This window comes from Neodiprion pinetum, chromosome 4, assembly GCF_021155775.2.
Source record: "Neodiprion pinetum isolate iyNeoPine1 chromosome 4, iyNeoPine1.2, whole genome shotgun sequence".
Taxonomy (NCBI): Eukaryota; Metazoa; Arthropoda; class Insecta; order Hymenoptera; family Diprionidae; genus Neodiprion; species Neodiprion pinetum.
The window spans coordinates 8,603,385-8,623,333 of NC_060235.2; the positions used below are offsets into that span (position 1 = coordinate 8,603,385).

The 19,949-nt window shown below is 37.5% G+C and overlaps 1 protein-coding gene across 7 annotated transcripts in view; it reads left to right on the forward strand.

The window, feature by feature from the left end:
• LOC124216388 (protein artichoke) overlaps positions 1–19,949 on the forward strand; it is a 268,737-nt gene that overhangs the window by 110,902 nt on the left and 137,886 nt on the right. For 4 of the 7 annotated variants that reach the window (XM_046620862.2, XM_046620861.2, XM_046620867.2 and 1 more), the window contains exon 1: positions 10,726–11,346. The exons of 2 other annotated variants lie outside the window; for them this stretch is intronic. The gene's annotated coding sequence lies outside the window, so the exon portion shown is untranslated. Of the gene's footprint in view, positions 1–10,725; positions 11,347–14,609; positions 14,682–19,949 lie in introns of those variants that run through there. One more of the 7 variants, XM_046620864.2, reaches the window with a different exon arrangement.

A 19,949-nucleotide genomic window follows, 5' to 3' on the forward strand; every position in this document is an offset into this window, starting at 1 on the left:
AATTGCGTTCAACTTCAGTTCCAAGTTTCGTTTCAATACCTCACAAAATCCGTTGCCCGAGAAATCGCAGTTGATGCCAAATTCCAGCCAAATACATAGTTTCACGAAATTAATCATTTTTCCGAACCCAATAAACGAATATTCGAACAATTCGACTTCGCGGAACCGAATAACCAATCCGTCAAAACGAATAAAACTATTTTTCTCGGTATAATTCCGCAATTCCGTACAACAAATATCCTACGAAACCCGAAATCAAGATTGTACGCCGCAAGAAGATAATATCTGTAGCGGTGAGAAGCATTCGCGGTAAGCCGCAGTCGAGTGTTACACGCGCCGGCTTGGCTTGCACCTAGTTGTCTAAAGTTACATTTCCGCACAGCTATAACCGAGGGAGGCACTAGTGCTTGACTATTTTCCAGCTCCGGTTCATCCGATGCAGGCGGCAGGCGTCCCACTCCAGGAATTTCCCCCCGCAGCCCCTGCTGGAGTCCCTGAGAGGCTCTCACAGCTTCTCCCCGAGCTCTGAGTCTCCCGGCTTTTTCATCTCCCTTCTCGGTACTAGCGAACAGAGAAGATTCTCGCCTGCAACGTCTTAAACACTCTGGGCAACTGACGCTGTGAATTACAGCCACAGTCAATTCCGATACACCGAAGAAAATCTTTCTCCCCTGTTTACCGGCCTCGACGTAGCGTCTGCGAAAATCCTCACTGGCGGCGCAGCTCGGAAGCTGCATGTCGCAGGTATCCAGAGTTCTTAGGATGCACGGGGGGTGGAGGGTGGTGAGGAATTTATCCATGCAAAAACGGGGCGGGACTGTAATTCCGAATTTTAACATCATGACGAAATATCCAAGTTTCGAATGGTACAAAACCCGACGCGCAAAGTTCCAAAACGGCAGGATTTCGAAAGCACGAAATGCTGAAAGGGTCTAACTTGGATGAGTCAAAGTTCCGAAGGTGCGTAAATGAGAAAATTTATAAATCTCAATCAGCCAGATTCTGAAAGATACGAGATTTTCAGTACCCTGAATTTCTGGCTTGGTGAAATTTCACCACTTTGGTCTTTCTTCGTTTTGGAGTTTAGATATTTTTTCGTTCGGAATCCTGGTCATTCTGATTTTCGGTTTTCCTGATTTTTTACACCCACTCGTTGAGTAAACTACGCTGTGTTAGCACATTTCAATTTTCGGAACTTTGCCCTATCGGAATCTTGCAATGCGAAACTTTGTTGTTTTATGTAATTTTTATATCTTTTCTTCAAGTTTCGCCACCAAATAATTCGGAATTAGGCGCTTTCGGAAGTTTTCAAATTCGGAATTTCAACCCCGCCCCGCAAAAACATCCTGTAATCAAACTCAATTTAAAGTATGTAACTTTTTACACAGTCTTTTACAATTTGAAAAGACTTTGGAAATCCTGTAATTTAAATAAACAATACTCTGTTGTTGATAAATTTTAACTTGTATTTTGTTCAATCTGGTCATAAGGAGGTGAAAAAAATAAACCTGATATAAACGTGTTCGAAAAGTTTTACTAAAACTAATTCGTCTTGTTAGATCTGATTATGAACGTCTCTGTGATGCTGAAAAAAATTAATACACTGAATCACATCTATCAACACCGTGCTATTAATAACATCAGAGAAATAACATTATCCTATTATTCATTAGTCCATATTGCTTGCCGAATTCTTATCAAAAATAACTCGTTTTAGTTATAAACGAATCCTCCGCCAATTGATTGCCTGTAAGCTCGATTTTGGATACCGATATTACATTTGTTGATGTATAATGAATATATCTCGAAATCTGTTGAATAACAAATACAAGAAAATTACAAAGGATTTCTTTACTGCATCGAAAAACGTCAGAGAATGGGAAAATTTTGTGGGAATATTCGATTTTTAACAGGAACCACATTTTTTAACCTACATTTCAAAATGTAAGAATCCATTTCGTAACTGACAAGTTATTTGCATATAGATATTTCTATCCAGGGTATCAGGAAATTTTTCCTGCAACGGTTTCCACAAAACTTCCAATGTTATTTTTTACTGCTTCATGAGAATTTTTCATTTTGATATTCTGCATAAATTCAGATTTCTATGTGTTTTTTGCTTTGAATACATAATAAACTCTACGAAAGACCTCAACCTTATAAATGTATAAGTTCACAATATGAGAAAATATTATTGATGCTCTAGTTTAGATGAAAAGATTTTTTCTTGGGATATGATTGAATATGTTACTCGTATTGTAACTTTTTTGCCTTTTTCTAGACTCTCTTTCGTCTATAGTATATCGATCAAAGAAAAGATGAAAAACAATACAAGAAGCGACAACATTGTCCGCATTCACGTGCAAGATCATAGACCCGGCAAATATTATAGATCAAAAAGTGTAGATCCACGACGACCGAAATCCGTGGAGTAAAACTGCAGCCGGGGCCGTAGAACAGCATAAATCTGGATTTATTTACAACGCAAACTACGCAAGCGGAAATATAATTTCATGGATTGTGCGGAGCTGTGTGTGTGTGCTTGGGGATCATCCAGGTGCCGGGATTTCGTGGGGTACGCAGCCAATCCTGCGAGCGGTGAGAGCTCTTCACACTCGCCTAGATTTCTCGCTTACGGCGAACATCAACCGCGAAAATGGTCGGAAAAGTTGCACCGCTACTCGTGTACTAATTACCAGGATACACGACAACCCGAAGTAGGTGTTCGTATACCTGCTGCAGTGCATACTGTTCCTGCCAGGGCTGTCGGCTCACTGACTAGCCTCCAACTAACTAATGATCCCCGGTACTCGTACAAGTTCGCATAATGAGCTAATGTACGCGTCCAAAAATCAGCCCCAACTTTGACCACACTACTGTACTCTATGTGACTACCGATCGCCGAATAATGACGATGAATCGATGCATTTTATTAGATTGAGGTACCGTTAAGAGGATGGTATCTGTAATCAGTCATTACCGACCGAGTAAGACCTCACTTATTAGTTATAGGCGTCCAAGCACCGGCCCGACTTTGACAACACGACTGTACTCTATGTGAATACCGATCGCGGAATAATGGTGATGAATCGACGGATTTTATTGGATTGAGGGACCGTTGAGAGGATGGTATCTTTAATCAGACATTACTGACCGAGTAAGGTCTCACTTATTAATTATAGGCGACCAAAAACCAGCCCCAACTTTGACCTCACGACTGTATTTCATGTAGCTATTGTCCGCTGAATAATAGCGATGAATTGATGATGTTATGCAGGCATAGAAAAAATGTCCTAAGAAAGTTGTGTATTTTCAAAATAAAGAATATTTGAGTTGAAACAAAAATCTCTGATTCCATTCGAAAAAACTGGTCCATACTCCACAGCATCACCAGTTATGATGCTGGACGGCACGAAAAAAATTCTTCATTTGTCTCCCACTGAACCATACGACTTTTGAAGGATAAATTTTCCAATCGAACCGTTTGGTCGGGTGAAAACGTAATGCGTCTTCTAAATTAGGACATCCTGTATTCAGGTCTGGGCACTTGGGGGCAAAAGCCGTGCCGTTACAGGGGCCAGTTAGTACAAGAGTTTCCCGCATACGCGTTAGTATCGAGAAAGCCATACTCTAGTCGTGTCCTTGTCGCACCCGGCTTTACCGATACTACCGTTTGCGGACAAAAATGGTATCAACCAGCCACGCAAATTGTTACACTTTAAGAACATGGTGAGAATGGGAATTGCCAAGGCTTGCATACAAAACCGTGCATTATATAAAGATATTTCTAACACACATGCATCGAAAACTCGTATTTTGTGAACGTTTAAAACGGGATAGTAGTCACAGTTTCGTGACCGGGGAAATAATCAGAAAAAATAACTCGCCACGGAGTAAAAAAAACTCTTGTAACAGTGAAATAAATGCAAAAAATGTTGCCTCTTGCGGAGAAATATATTGAGTACGATGTTTTCATGACGGGTAGCATTAAAATCGAAGCAGTCGTTGTGACGGTTCTAACCTCGCTTTCGTTGGCGTCAGAGCATGATAAAAGAAACAGTCATTTTTAGCTCAATTTTTATTTGCGCCTTCGGCACCGTCGACCTACAACTCGTTCTACAAACATCGGCTCTCGACAAGAAACGCCTATTTCTCCCCTAGATACCTAATATACTATTCATGCCGTGTAAGCCATGGCTGCATACCTTTCTCAGATAATTTCCCTAGACAAGCAATCGCGTTATTCGATGACAAACAACCAAATGAAGACTCGCTGCCCCAGGATATGCTGAATGAACGCTTTTCTCATTCTCTCTCTCTCTCTCTCTCTCTCTCTCTTTTTCTCTCAATCGCACTAAACGTTGACAAATATCAGAAAAATCTGGTGATAAATTGTTGATTCACGCGGGTATAAGGTATAGATAATGCGGTTTACCAAACGCATACATTTTGAGTGGCACTAAGAGCGGTTCGGGCTTTTGGAAGCGTTCCGCAACTTATACACAAACCCCTGGAATATTTGTCCAAACACATTTACCACCAGCTCTTTACATAGGGATGACCAACTCGAGGCAACCGTGGGGACTAACCACCAACTCGCTCAGCCTTGTGCGTATATTCGTACTTCGTATTACACATCCATGCATTTATGTATACATGTATTGTATGTACATAAATATAACTATGTACATCATTCTGAAAGTAATATCTACGCGAAGTCCACCGAATCTCAGACACTGCGGTTGACACTTCGTCTTGAGTGCTGTCATAGTACACCTCAAAGTGGTGGCTAAGTTCTCGGCAACGAAATGCACGAGTCGATACATGGATAGGGAAATCCTAGATGTGTTTTCTCTCGGTGAATATGCCTTGGTGCATGGATATTGCCGAACTGTTCCAACAGAGCTAGGTTTCACATTGGAGATATTTTTATTGCACCCTCGAATAAAGAGCTCCAAGGCAAATGCTTGATTATTAATTTAGTTAAATTTTTTTTGATTTACTTCTTCACGCGCACGTCCCGCTTTCATTCATTTTTCGAAGACTGTAACGGTACCAAGTGAACCTAACAGTATTTGAAAAATATTGAAACTTGAAAAGTTTTTTGATTAAAAGAAAAAATGCGATAAATTTATCGAATCAATTTTGTTTGGAAACAAGTAATGTATGATTCAAATTTCTTTTAAATTCACACTGATCCCCGAGGCTCGAACTTGACCTGTGACATGGAATATATAATAGATGCACACGTCCACATATTCAGAGCGGGTCTTCCTCAGGGAGGAAGGGTCATAGGATACCTGAAACTTGTGAAACACACTCGGTGAGGGTATAAGATTGATGCATCTGGGTCCCGAGTCGGGCATCTGTTCCCTCGGCTTTCCGGAATCTCGCTTCATTTATTCATGCATTTGGAATTTTTCATGCGGTTCATACTCACTACGATTATAAGTAAAGTTGACGAAAATTTGATTCATGGATAAATGGGAAAAAAGTGCTTACTGTTTTTTTGTATTCATGACTTATATTACTAGCAATTCACTTCATTACGCGGTTAAGATTTGAAAATTCAGATTCGGATGTCTTCGGCACTGTATTCGAACCATCGCATCGCTGACACCGGAATTTAATTAACGAATAAAAGAATCTCAAAATCGAAATCATCCCGAAAGCATATAATCGGAAGCTGTACAGAAATCCATTAATATTCAAGATTCCTTTCTGACAACTCCGTAATTGAGAGATTTTGTAAATTTCTTCATTCTACTATTCCTTTGATATTTCATAGATAACATTATAGTTTTACTCATTCTCATTCTTCAACTCGGCTTTTTGACATCAACTCTTTCAATCATTCATACGAACCTCTGCACTCTCTTCATTATTACTAACAGTGAGTCTCCAACTCATTCGTGGCACAGACATTCATTTCCTAAAAAAAAGTAGCGTGTATCCCATGTTTGATAAAAGTTTACGTAAAGTTCAACCGAAAATTTGTCTCGTTTCAACCGGCTTACTGATTTTTCAAGAAGTAGTGAAAAAAAAAAAACAAAATTCTAAACACTAAATTTTCAGCCGAACCCAAAGCTTTTGAGCGAAAAAGCATGAAACGTAACATCAAATACATGTTTGCTGGTTAAACATTAGATACTGCAAGTTATTACAGTTATTGAACGAATCGGTGAAGCGTTATTTTTTTTTTATTCGTATTTGATCAGATAATTATTCGTATACGTGTGTTTGGGATCAATATTTTGTCCGATGATAATTCGAAAACGAATGAACGGGTTTCGATGATTTAGCTTTCAATCGACGAGGCTTTAACTAAAAAAAATTAAAAAAAAAAAACAAAACAAAACAAAACGATCATATCTCTAAAACGGATCAACGAATTCAAATGATTTTGGTATTGATTGACGCGACTCTTCGCAGCTTTGAACTGGTTAAATTTTAGATTCGATCGGCCCATTTACTTTCGAGCAATTGATTTAACAAAATTGCTTGAGAAAAATATATCATTTTATAATGTTTCAAGAGCTCGGAACTCATCCGAGCTGGGGAAGATGTTGAGCTTATTAACTACTCGTTTCCCGTTTCATAACTTCAGCTTCAAAAACACTCGATGCGATTTATCCTCAACGAGAAGTTTTCTAAACGCTGTAAGTTTCCCTGAATTCTCACGATATTTTTGGTCGTAGATGGGCAGATAGGCGGGTATGTATGTTCGGAAACTCGATACAATAGGAAAAGTTTGGCTTGATTGTTGAACGCAGTAATGTAAGGTCTGAAAGCGTGCTTGACAAATTTGTGTGAATCGAGCCGGAACGAGAAATGGTATGTATTGTGGAAATTCGAAAACTCTAAATCAATCATAAATTTGAAACAATGGAGCCTATCTGATTCATTAGGGGCTTGCACGCGTCTATCTCTTGAATTTGAAATGATCCGTACAAATTCTCCCGGGACTGAAGAGCTCGTTTATCTTTGGAATGAATCACCGTCCCCGTTTCTGTATAATATTATGAAAATTATACGCGTACGAAAGTCGAAAAAACGATGTATACATATATCTGTGAAATAAAAATGTGATTAAGTCGATGCGACCTCGCATAATATCGCGATATTTCATTCTTACATCAAAAAACAAACACAATTATGCAGGATCCAAAATACACGTACAATTGTACACACAAGTCATCGTAAAGAAACATTACACGATATAATCAAATATTGCAGGCTGACACGGCGTGTCAAATGGATTGAGAATTTCGTTACTTTGAATAAAAACTCATTTCCCAGCCGGCAGCCTCCCTTTCATTTTTTTTTTTTTTCTTCTTCCTTCTTTCATTTTTTACGTTATTCCAATCCACACCTGTTTCTCCCTCGATATTATACGTATTTTATGTAATATACGCATTTTCGTGGGAACGATTCGCCTGTCATACCGTTGCTTGCCTGACAACCAACATCACCCCGCAAGATTTTTGTGATCCACTCCGGGATGATTTTAATTTCGGAAAATCCAAGAACCCCGAGGCCGTTTCAACGACCAGCAAATTCTTCTATGATCAAACTTGAACCGCGTTGATTTACCAACTGATATTCGATGAGGAAATATTATGGATCTGGAAAATTGAAATATAAACGGCGACATTTTTTATACCGAAGAGGAGATCGTGACGTGCACCAAGTTGTGAATCATCTATCGTGTAGATATTTTATTACTCGATGTGTAAATTTATTTATTCGAAAGAAATTTAATTTTTTCGATAGACCAAAGTGTCGATGAGTTAATTTTATTTTCATCCAAGATCAAATGACCGAATTTCATGACGCACGAGGAGTGAAATTTATCTGTAACACATAAACTTATTTTAAGGTGACTAAACAAGATACTTACAAATTACATAATAGGAATGCAAAAAAGTTCATCCTCTTTGTTTAAAATTGTTATCCAAAATAATTTATAAGCTTCTCTCGTTGATCATCATTTTTCTTCGTTACATTTTTACATTATATCGACGTCTTTTCAACTTTTTCACCCAAAAATTGATTGCCGTTTTACGCGATTAAAATTAATCATCCTGCTACGCCGCGACCCGCGGACATCAAAGAGAATAAATAAATTACTTGAAGCAATTTTCTTTGCATTCGTTTATAGATTAAAAGCTGCTGAATCCAATTCAATGAAAAAGTAACAAAGAATTAATAACAATTTCGGGGAAATGGAATTAAAAGGGAAATACACGCTCATTATGTTACACGTATAGCTTTGAAAATTGCTCTAGAAAATCGAAAACAAGAACACAAAACAATAATCTAAAAGCAATACGTTTAATTGGTCCAAGTAAATCACGGAACCAATCAGTTAACAAAAACGAGAGAAACAAAATTTAAACTAAATATTTATGCGCCCAATCAACTTGAAAATTTAACGTGATTTGACAAGATATCGGAGATTCTCCCAATATTATCATTTGGCATTGAAAAAAAATTCATAAATAAAATAACTTTGGAAAAAAAATTCAAGAACCGATGTCAATCGCCAGAGAAAAGTTTCGTCGCAAGAAGAATAATCGTCTCAAGTTGACGGAAAAAAAACTGCTACTCATTTCTGGATCCAAAGCCAGTGAAACGAAATCACAATCAAGGAAGAAATGTGACTGAAACTCGCTAATTAAAATTAAAAATAAACTTTGGACAAAAACACGGACGTCATATCGATTCGAAATAAAAAAAAGCTGAGTAAAATCGAATAGAACACGAGTAAACATTGAATTTTTGTGTTATAAATGAAGAATAACAGTTTTTTCAAGAATGATTTAGGAAAAATATTGTCTTTTTAGTAAGGTAAGAAAAGGTATGTTGATTAGTATGTAACTTTAAGTTAGGTCTAAATTGAGACATTAATTTGATTGTCATTTAAATACATTAGTGAAATAAAGGCGTCTCATTCCAACCGATAATCACGATAGGTATCCAACAGAAATCGAGGGAACAAAGTCAAACACACAGGTTGAAATTTTTATTCTTTTGTTTTTTCTTACAACTAATATTGTTCCGGGAATAGAATACATTAGAAGTTAATTAAATCGGAAAAAATTTAATTTTAAATATAAGTTGAACCTGTAGTAGGTTTCCAAATCGAAAATTTCCAAACGAAGTGAAAGAAAAAAAAAAAAAAAAATGCTCACAAACTCAAAAAACAAAAGCAATACAATGTACCGTTACAGTTGACTGTTGCTGATTGAAATCTAAACAGTTTGGAAACAAGCGGCTTTAGCCAGCCCTCGAACTTTCCGTTCTCACACTGCAGGTTCCAAGTTGAGAGAGAAAAAAACAGAATAATATCCCATTCGAATTTCGAACTAGAAATTCAGATTCGTGATTAACGCTTTTAAAACCCTCGGATAACATATTGCATGAAAATATGACGTTGTTTTATTTTGAACCATTATATCGGAGGCGTCATTACAAATTTTGGAAGTCCGACCTTGAATTCGTTATCGGTGACCCAAAAAACCTTCGCCTAGAAATTTTTACCAGAATTAAAATATTTTTATGTTTTTTTTTTTTCCATCGTATCGGATCAGCATTTTGGATTTCGCAATCTCACTTCAGATTCGTCATCAGCTACCCAACGAACCGACAAGTAACAATTTTCATCAAAATTCAAATGTTTTTAGTATTGTTCAGTTTATCGAATACTTCAAATTTGACGATCGCAAATCTTACCTAAGACCCGTGATGAGCGACCCAAAAAATCCCAATGTACCAATTTTCATATAAATCTATTCATCCATTGTCAAGATATCATCACTTTTATTTGAATTTTATAGAATTTTGTTATTTAAATAATTGAAAAAGTACCGAACCGATGAAAGCTAAAATCTAATCATTTCTAAGTTTAAAAAACGCGCGTTGATCAAGAACAAAATCATTCAAATCCTGTGACTCGTTCTCGAGATATCGTCAGACAAAAAAATTGGTCACTACACTGAGAAAAATTTCATTTGTTATAGCAACTAGAAAAATTCAGTAAGACATGCATCGTTGAAAAAACTATTCAAATATTGTTGGGATTACGAAAAACGAGGTACGCGTAACCATGTTGCGCTATTGTCGATCCTTTTTTGATAATCGCAACGCAAAATCATTTTTTTCGGCTTACTCTACTTTTTTAGTTAAACAAGGCTTTAACGTCAATTTACAATTGCGCAAGCGTTAAATTTTCGCAACAGTTGCAAGAAAATATAGTAACAGCGATTACAATGAGAAAGAACAGTAACGTATGCTGGACTTTCCGGTAAGAACTAAAAAACTAATTTTCATTTTCTACCTAAAACCATATTTTGTCGATTGTGGTAAAAAATGAAAATAGTCAAGAACCGAGCGGTAACCGGAATTAAAAATTTCTCTCAGTGTACTTACGCACAGACGTCCAGGCAAAAAGGTCGAAGGTGATTCTCTAGATCCTGAAACGTCGAGATCAAGTAAAAACTCAACTTTTCACTTTCGGGATGGTTACAAATACCTAAATTTTTCTCTGAAAACAGAGAAAAGTCAATCAGAAAAACGAATCCGAAATTCCGCGTCAGTGGCGTAGCATCGAGGGGCGCGCCGCGAGGTAACGAAACACTTCGGGCGAAACGCGAAGCTGCTCCGGCAGTAGAGAAAGTCCGTATCGGGTCGGGCAGCGCGCGTCAGCCAGTCGTTCGCGAGGCCAGGAAGCGGCACCACGTGTTCCTTGCCGTACAAGTGAATAGCTTAAAAAGCTTACCGTGCGCGCCACGACGTGTCCTTAAAGTGGCTACACCAGTGACGTGACGGAAAAAAAAAAAAAAAAAAAAGAAACTAGGCAGAGTGCAAGAGAGAGAGAGAGAGAGAAGTGATACGGAGAGAAAAAGATTAGAAAAAAAAAAAAGCTGATTTATACGTGTCTAGTTTTCGTTAGTGTCCGATTGGTGCGAAACAATCGTCGAGTGAAGTATAAAAAAAACAAAAAAAAAAAATAAATAAATAAACAAAGAAGATATTTAATTATCCTCCTCAACTTTGCTTTTGCGACACTAGTGGCGGCAGGTGTGCGGTTTCACGGAATCGTAGCTGCATTCATATTCCAACGGGAAATTAATCGTTGTGTGAAAACTACGCCGTTATACCTCTATGCTTGCGAGTTTGATCACCACGTGTCCCTGGCGTGTATTTCATTCGTGTGACATGTCGCGTTGTGTTAAGGCGAGCCGGAGAACAAGTGAATAGCGTGTGTGAAATACAACAGCCTCGACTGCAGTAGTCGGTAAACTCTCGAAGTTCACTGCATTCTGACCGCGCAGTGAATAGCGGGTAGGTGGAAAATTTTGCGATCTTCTACGTGCTTTTCAGACCTGGTCGAACCTTTTCTTCGTCTTTAAATTCGCAGGTGACGGAGTGTGAGGGAAAAATTTAAAACAAAAACCTCATCTTAGCCCTATATGGACATATTTGATCGTATGAAATTCCTGTTCTTTTATAACAGCGAAAAAACAGAAGAAAAAAAAAAAATTGTTCATTTCGAACAAATTTATGTTTCCGGTAATATACAAATATTCTGTTTTACCAATCAAATATCTACGCAACACTGTTCAAATAGATATTTAGTTGGTCTTTATTTTGTTTTTATTTAAATCCAAGGGTGTCGGAAATGATTTTAATGGTTTTATTTGAAAACTGCGACTTTTTCTGTATTAATATTGGATGTTCTTTACTGTAAATTGGTCAAGAATTTAGCTGGCTACAATTTTATATCACTTAAACTCCTTAGATACGTTAAACGATTTTGAATACTGTCTAGTATGCATTGAAATATTTTCAGTGTTTTGCCACTTGATTTTTCTACGATATGAACGAAATTGTATTTATGATTTAAATGAAGTTAGATTCGTCGTTTACATCTTTACTATGAGATAAATTACTCTTCCCGTTTATTTCCACTTATATTCTATGCGGGACGATTTTACGTAAAATCAGATCTGCCATTATTTTGAAGTAATTCTCGAATGATAGTAAAATATAGCTTCAGATCTGCGAAATTTGATGCATTTTAGAGGACATTTCTAAGCGACTGCAAAATATCTAACTGCCAATCAAGATATCGAATAAATTCGTCATTGCGTTGCAGTGATATGCACGATCAGTTATAACGTCTGAAAAAATTCACATATCTGAAATTTCGATCGATCAAGTTTCAATGAAAACTCTGATCGTGAGGTTTTTAAGACTGAACGAAAGTTGGCAAGCTACCAAAAAGCACCATAAATGGTAAACGCGAGGTGAAATATTATCCAAACCCAAAATAAGTCACATATAAACCAAATTAAATCCTAATCGATGAAAGTTTTCAGCACATGGAAATTTAGGCTAGAATCGCTTGCAGAAAATCGGTTGAAAAACAACACTTATCTAATTAATCCAACTAATGGTTATTAGTTTCGACTTAAGATTTATTCTACTGATTTCCGAAGAAATAGTGAAATCTAGGTAGCGAATCAACAAAAAAATGCTTGCAATGAAAGCCCGTCTATAAGTTCAATAAATCGAACCGCATTATTGATCAAATGAACGAAAAAAACGCCGACCACCAAACAGGCTTTTTTCCTCACTACACTTGGTACTTACGAGCTAGATTTCACGGATGCATTATTTATGTAGCACCACCCTCCGAAAGAAAAGTTAATTCGTATAATATTTATAGCTACGCAATGAAGTGATACCAGAAAGGGGCGGGAGAAACGTAATGAGTTTCTATCGATCCTTTCGGTGCGTTCATTATGACACTTTGAGGTGAAATCCTTTACTGTAAAGAACCGGAAATTGACGAAATTTTTTTTACCAACTACAAATTACATCGAGTGTTTGAATATATTTAATGCCGATGAGCAAACTGGTTCTACGCAAGGTTCGGCACGTGATTCGAATCGAATTCTTTTTACAAAAAAATTTTGAGAATGACAATTTGAAGATTGAAAGTTGATCCTTTTTTTTCCAATAAAAATATGCCTACTACGTTATGTCAAGTGGTGTTACAAATACAATATAGTAGAAAATTACTTGTAGTTCACATGTTGCGATAATTTAGTTCCAAAAGGAGCAATTGAGACGCAGATTTTTTAGATCAGTAACTGAATTACGATCCTGGTACAAGTCTTGCAGATATTCTCCCAAGTCTAAGCAGTGATTTGTTCTGGATCTATAAAAGTTTTTTCCAAAGTTTGAGGTTCAATTTTATAGTGAGTACGACGATTCAAAATAAATATTACAATTAATTAATGATTCTGAATATTTTTTCTCTGATCGAAATGTCAGTTTGTCCGATAATTTGAACAATAAAATTTTATTTTCATTGACAAGCAATTGCAGAATTATGTATTCAAAACTTCGGGATATTTTCTTTGGGAATCTTGTAAAATTTTGTATTCTAACCATTCGTACGTCGATCTTTCGCTCATTCATACACATCTGAAGTTAGTAAATTGGAAAATGTCTGATGTGCAAGTGTAAATTAATTAAATTAGCGTTATGTAACATTGTCTTTTTCTTTGTTACTTTACTTGTGCTTGGTTATTTAAAAATTATCTCTCTCAATTGTTTCATTGATCATTTCACGGGGCTTGTTATAAATTCTAGCGCACAGTTATATCAGTTGAAAATTAAAAAACACGTCATATGAGCTGAAAAAAACAATGCAGAAGTCCGGACGAAAATTTTATATAACATTAAGATGACGAATTGCTTTCACATTTTGCGTATACACTTTACTTCCTAAAACGCAATAAAAAAAATCAAAACAAATGTATATACTATACGGATGTACCTTCATGTACGTACAATGAGATAATGACCAAGAAAAATATATCTTTTAAATAACTCCAACCAAAAGCTTGTTTGGACAAACTCATTTCAGTGTTTAAAAAAAAAACCGCCACACCTACAAATTAGGAGTTTCGTTGAGGGTTAAAAACTTAAGGCTGCGTTCACAAATCTCATTCGAAGCTATCACAAATCAAATATTCGTAAAACGATGAGGGAATAATTTTATTTCGTGGTAAATATATTTAAAATTCATGATCCGTTTTATGTATTTGTCGAAATGCAATGAAAGCTTTGACGTACAATTAACATTCATTTTCGAAAATTTCAGCAGTATTTAATAAATAAGAACATTTTTGTATTTTAGATAAACAGCTTTTGCTTATTGATTTCGGACAAAGGGACAAGGTGAGGGAATTACTTTTGGAGCAATAGATTGATCAAATTTTTTTCGGGTTTTGTTTTTAACAGTCGATTAGTGTTTATTTATTGTGTTTAGTTATTAGTGATTATTTAGTGTCGATAACTTGCGAGTAAATAAAAATTTTGCATCGATAATAAATGCATGTTACTCGGCACTAACGACTCGGGGCTTGAATTTCGGAACGTGATGAGAAATACCCGATTACATCAAGAGAGAGCGTTTCTTCGATATAGAGAATCCTTAAGGACGTCAACACATCACGTGACTTACTTGTCACAGTTAAATTTTGTGTATCACGAATTCTTACGACTGTACGATTTGCGAGAACATTTCAATCGTTACAAGTTAGAAGTTATTTATGCCGAACAATTGAGAAGGTTACGGTGAAACTATCGCAAGAATAACGAAGGTATGGCCGCCTGATTTAATACGTAGAAGCTGTAACTCATCCGCATCGATACCCTCAATCCCTTTCTCATTTTCTGTCTCTCTGTTATTCCGTATGTCCACATTTGCTCGGGGATTCAAGATCGTCAGAGGGTTGTGACATGTTTCTACTCACCCCCTCCCCCACCTTTCCCCATCCTGCCTTATCTTTTCTTCCGCGTTCTCGTATTTTATTGCCGTATTATGTCGAAGTGGTTCTACCGGGGCGAAAAATTGCGAACGACCATTTTTGTGACGATATATTTGTCGTACCTTCATCGCAATGGCTACGGTGAGCCCCAACCAGTCTGAATTTCCTATATTTTTTCTTCAAGTAAAATAACCCGAGCTCGGAGATTAACATCGATTGTCATCGTGCGTTAAAGATACTTTGGAAGTGAACGGTATTTTTTATTCGAATACTGGCCAACTTTCAGACAACTGTCATCATTTTTACTTATGAAAATTAACTTCCGTTTCCACAATTAGACCTCACGACAATGTTGTCTATCACCAAGAAACAGTTGGCAGCCATTTCTGGCCCCTACTTCGATCGTTCGAACATTGCTTCGAGTTTGATCAACGTGTAAAGAATCTTAAAGTATTCATTCAAAGCACAGTAAAGTTGAAATTATGGTGTTTGGAAAAAATCTGAGTATATTACGTCTCTCGGTGTCGCGTTGGTTTCTAATTCCATTTGCCAATGCCATGAAAATGATGAATTTTCTGAATGAATGAAAAGTCCATTTCTCCCCGCCCTCATCGAGGCTTATACGGTAAAAACCTCGCTTGAAACGCATGCAGGAATAAAAAGTCGCAACCCTTGAACCACGTCGCACGAATCCACTCTATCAGATACAGGGCCACCAGAACTGATCCCATCAAGTTGGACGTGTGAGCGTCGTCGATGCTGACGGTATATTTGGCGCGGTCTGCAGATCCTGTCGCAGCATGCGGGGGTGATCCCTGGGTGATCACCGGAGTGGTGAGATCACGTTACGAGCAAAGAGGGAGAAAAAGAGAGAGAGAGAGAGGGCTGCCATTCGGGTAACTAATTAAACGGATCGTCACGCCAATTGAGTCTCTACATATCCATCCACCACTTCCTCCCATCCATTCGGCAAACTCGAAACGACTCACCGACCGTCACCGCCGCAGAGTTACCTATAGACACCTCCTCTTCTGGGAGCTAATTAATCGTATTTCCATCCGTAGTGATCGACCATCCAATTCCGCCGACTGGAATGCCGGGTGCATGATGGGTAGGAAGTGTACGTTCCGTTATTGAATACCAACTCGAGCAAATGATCCGCCACGCCCCGACAAGCTGCCTAGATTTTGGAGAACCTTCGACGAACGTCTCGATCTTGAGATGAATTGTCGCGCGGATCTTCTTTGGCAAGCGAGTGAAAACCAGGGTTTAGTAATGCGCCCGGAGGAAATTACTGTGAAAGTTGGTAGATTAAGCATCCCACTGCGCATGCGCGAGATTTTTAGAATTCTCCTGCGCAGTCATTTCAACGTCAAACTCATCGGACTATGGAGGTTGGGTTAAGTGTCGCGAATTTTCTTAGGTTAAGAAGATCTCAAGACAGTTGCGTTGATGTAGTCATTGGTTCAGGATGGTCAAACTTTTATTGGTCACTGTTATCAATCATCGTAACTACATAATTTCAATTCACCACTCGGCGCGGGAACGTTTGACATTTCTAGTACCCCGTTTCGAGTAAGGTGGCGCTTCTGTATTGCAGCAGTGCTGCCAACCTGTCAGACAAATATTTCTTTAAATGGCGCGAAAACGATTCTTTAGATTTCTTATTTAGATCGCACCACAATCAGTAAGTTTTCAGATCTCCTGAATGGCGTTGCAATAATTATAATTCTTGACATTTCTCATTTTCAAAAGTGATGTTTGATGGTATGGAAACTCAATAGATAAATTTAATTTTCTCGCTTTATAATATTGACAAGTTTCGTAGAAATATATAACGAGAATCACCGAACGAGGCAACATAGATATATTTATAACCTAGAACCTGAATTGTGAGTATAAAGATATTAGGAATTTTTACTTACATAACATGTTTTTATTTTTAATATTAAGGACCATCAACTTGTCAAATAAATTTTAGAAGATTGAAGACGCTATCTAATTGGTGCATATTTTCACAGGAACATCACAGTTGGTTGATTTTTAGTCTATTGTTTTGATCTCACAGACCATATTTCGAGATTTTGTCTCGAGATTTCGTCGGTGATCTTTCGATCTCTTCCTTCGTATGCCGGCCTGAACGAAATATTTCTTAATAAGAAAACAACTCCTTTTTTTTCTTTAAACAGACTCTAATTTCCGCAGAGTTGGCAACGCTGCCTCGCATGTTGCAGACGAAAATATTGCCGCGGTCCGATCTTTCCGACCAATCAACTTAAATAATATCGCGCATGCGCAGTCGATCACTCACAATCAGTCTGCTAAGTTTCATCCTTTTCTCCTCGGTATACAAGAGCTGGAACATATTCTCCGTCTGGATGACGCTAAAACTACGCAATTTTCGTTTCAGCCATTCGATCTTTTAAGCTCGACCTGCTTGCAGATGTTGACGCGAAGCTGCGGTGCATCCGTCGTGAGCTTAAACGGAACGTCTCCAAGTTTATTCTAATTTGGCGTATGAACGTGAACGCATCCGGCTGAAGAAACCTCGGGAATACCGTTGTCACAAGAATTTCCGAATACAGGGAAAATACAGATGAAACATTATTCATTTTCCCCTTGTTTCGAAGAAACGATGAGAATCTTTATTAACTTAAAATATGATTCAAGCCTTCTTGGCATCCATTCACTGTCGGACGATCACCGTCATTTTTCTCATTTACACTCTTCTCGAGAAAGTTTTCCCCAAATTTACTAATTTCGCATATACCTACTAACTAAAATTTCTTTTACATGAAGTCAAGCATCCTGAAAACTGCGAATCGGACCATCGATTGGATTGATTGGATTACCGTTTTGGAGACTTAAGCTATTTCAGAGTAAGATTTAAAAATCTTGCATGGGGTTCAAATGAATCGCAACAACTTCAAGTGACTTTTTTCTCCGTGTTTAGTCACACCTAATATATAAGAAAAAATTTAAGCCGAACCAAGTCACCTGGCTGAAAAATGCGGTAATTGGGGAGCATGAGTAAACGTAAAGTGAATTCCAGAAGACCGAAACCTTTGTTTGGATCCTAATTTATTTTCACTATCTGCAATAATTGTGTTTTCTCAAAAAGCAATAACAACGTGACCGAATAGACGCGCGCGCCGTCAATCATTTCTCGAAAGTTCAAACACGCGGACGTTATTGGAGCAAAGTTGCTTCAATCGATTGAAAACCAATTATGTTTGAGGGCACGGGGGCAGCCCTTACATTTCGTTTGTCAATTACGGTATAACACATCTTTGATAGAATTACTGGGCCCGTGCTCGGTCTGTTTACCAGAGCCATTAGCATCGTTCCCCAGCGCCCTGATGTCAGGATACGAATTGAAACTACAGTATACTTGAAACAATTGTTGACGGCGCCCCGCGTTCGTATACAATATGCATGTATAACCCGCAAATCGATGAATGGCGTGCAGTAATGGAGGAGGCGATAATTTGATCCGTTTCATTAACTCTCCGCCGACCGAACAGTTAATAATCAATTATCCTTTCTACACTCGGCCAGACTGCTAACCGAATCTCATACTTATGCATGATTCCCGTATTAGGGCGAAATTGTTTCTTCAAGACCGAGAATTACGTGCAAACAATATGCTGCGTGAGCTCTGCGCCTGTAAGATCGATTCGAATAAACGCAAACTTTTTTTTATTGCTGTAGTATAATACATGCACGCATCGATACCTCATTGGACATTCGACTTATTTCACCGCCAGCTTTGATCCGGCCGAGGATATAAGACACTTGGAAGTCACTAGCAAATTCTCTGTTGTGGGAAAATATTTTTTTACTCGAAGAATCGTTGTATGGAATAAAGAATGCAGTATTCCGTATCGATGACAATTTTTTTTTTTTATCGGGGAAAAATGCACATTCACAGTAATTGAAGAAAGGCGAAAAATTTAGATGTTAGAACGGTTTTCGATGCCTGTTGATCGATTCTTGGGAACTCACTGATACGGAACTTTAGAAAAAAAATATGGCTCTCAACCTCAAGATGTTATTTATTCATTTATTTATTTTCATCAATAAATTGTTTACATTTTCTCGTATGAAAGATCAAATGCAAACACACACGGAGGTTAGTTACCTGTTCGCAGGTCTGACATAACTCTTAAAACCTAATAGAATAAATTTGTAGAATAAAAGAGAAAGAAACTCAGTTTCAAAACATAATAACAGTGATCATCCAGAGAACATAGTTATAATTTTTAATCAAATTTTTCCAGTAATATAAATTAACAATATAATAACGAACTTACATTTAGAGATTCTCTAAAATATATGAATTTATTTTATTTTTCATTACGCTCATGTTATCATTTAACGTGTTAAGTTCATTTGACAAACTGTGGAAAACATTGAATTAGCCTCGACATGTTAGCTGCTTTTACTTTTACTTGACTTTTATTTATGATTTTCAGGAGCTTATTTTATTAAAATTTGCAGTAAAAACACCTCTCCATGCTATATTACCATATCAGATAATAATATGGAAAAATGCATAGTAAAACATTATTAGAGAGTCTCTCAACATAATTGTTAAGATTTTCCTCAAAACAAAGACTAAATATTTGTATTTATTTATTACGTAATCATGTGGGACTCCCATCTTACTCCAAAGTAAGAATAGACTCCCAAATTATGTTCAGTTGTAATACCTTTAACGCGATTTACACGTGAACTAAATCGCCTGAGAGTTTCCCAAGACAGGAAGTTGGAAAGCAATCACCTCCGGAAACTAATGAAATTACTTTGAGGTCAGGTTGATCTAGATTTCCTCACATCCGTCATCGACCGCTTCAGAAAAGCTAATTTCATTCGTTAGAAGTCGGCGCATTGGATTGAATTGAAGGAATTCAGACCGACCGCGTCGCTCCTTGGAAGTAACTAAAAAACGAGTCGTGTGAAATATTCACCGACTGTCAAGGTCGGTCCACTTGGATGATTCGGTTCATCCGTTCACCCGCGAGCGATAGTGAATTTGAAATTCAATTGCGGTTAGCCGAACATTCGCCGAGTCCCTGACGACGCCAGTTTGTGAAACTG